Source organism: Apaloderma vittatum, unplaced genomic scaffold (genome assembly GCF_000703405.1).
Source record: "Apaloderma vittatum isolate BGI_N311 unplaced genomic scaffold, ASM70340v1 scaffold14803, whole genome shotgun sequence".
Taxonomy (NCBI): domain Eukaryota; kingdom Metazoa; phylum Chordata; class Aves; order Trogoniformes; family Trogonidae; genus Apaloderma; species Apaloderma vittatum.
The window spans coordinates 6,716-8,169 of NW_009706527.1; positions in this window are offsets into that span (position 1 = coordinate 6,716).

A 1,454-nucleotide genomic window follows, 5' to 3' on the forward strand; every position below is an offset into this window, starting at 1 on the left:
TCTGTTTCCTTTTCCCCTTAGCTAGTTCCCCTACTTCAAAACCTTTGTACCAGATCTTCTGGGAATTGTAAAACAAGGGAGTTGTCAAGAAAGTAGTGAACAGTATGGGTTGTTTTTTTTTTTTAATTTTATTATACAGTGTTGGCAATTGGAAATTTCACATTTAAAATAATTGAAATATTGTATCCAACAAGTCAATTACAGAAAACAGGTAATATTCTAAAAAGGAGGCAGCTAGTCAACGCAGAAACACATTAATGGAAAATACAGCTTTTAGTTACACTTAAAAAATTATATATTTAGAATAAAACTTGAACCTGGTCCAGTAAATTGTTTGACTTGTAACAGGAAAACGCTTTTACACAGTTTAACGCGCAGACAGTCTTTATTTAAAAAAGTGATCTGTCAGTGTTAGCACATGGATTGTTAACAACATACCCCTTAATGTTCCAGTTGAGGATCTAAAGTATACGCCTTGCTACCTGTTGTAAGAACCATTTGCATTATTATAGAATCATCTCTACCCTCTGTGCTAAGCTGGTTCTGAGCATGGATACTTCAAGGACAGTTTTATCTATCCAGTCGTTGAGGTCATATACATAGGTTTGATTTTCTTTATATATTATAAAATGTTAAAGAAAGTTCCAAATGGAAGCATTAGCTTAACTCACAGAAAGTGCAGAATATTACAGGATATTGAGCTTGACAACGTTCGCAACAGAAGTTGAGCTTTAAAAAGTAAAGGATTTGGTACAGCAGTGTTGTAAATTGTAAGACTCCACTGTCACAGTAATTTAAAACCACAAAGGGAGCTTGAACTATGGGACCAGCCCTACAAGTGTCTCTGCGTGTCATCAGCATTGCACAAATGGTGCAGTCCCACTGATTTCAGCTGAGTGATTGATGGTTCCAGTTCTGCACATGTGAAAGTTACGTTAATAAGTAATGACAGGAGTAGGTCATTTGTGTCTACTAGGTATGTTCTGGCTGTTAATAAAAATCTAAAACTCTCAGTAAGTGTTTAGATCTTTGCAGAAAATGTTTTCTACTTTACACTAACAAATCACTTTTTCTAGTGAAACATTAAGTGAACAGTCGTAAACGTTACACAAACCAAAAAACCCTACATAATACAGTTTATACACGTTACTCGACATTTTTCAGTTGTTGCTTGTTTTGTTTGGGTTTTTTTTTAACCATATTGATCCTGTCTTGTATAATGGTTCTAGTGTAAAGGCACAGGTTGGTTAGGAAAGAAAAGCCTGCATCTCTGTCTTTCTACTCTGTGATAATGATTTTCTTCTTACATGTTGATTGTTATTCCTCACTTTTCTGACACTTATGAAAATTACCAATTTCAGCCATTCATTAAGGAAAAAGTAAGACATTACTGAGAAGTACTTTACTATAGAGAAGTGACTGAAATTTATTCTTCTTAGTTTAGAGGCATTCCT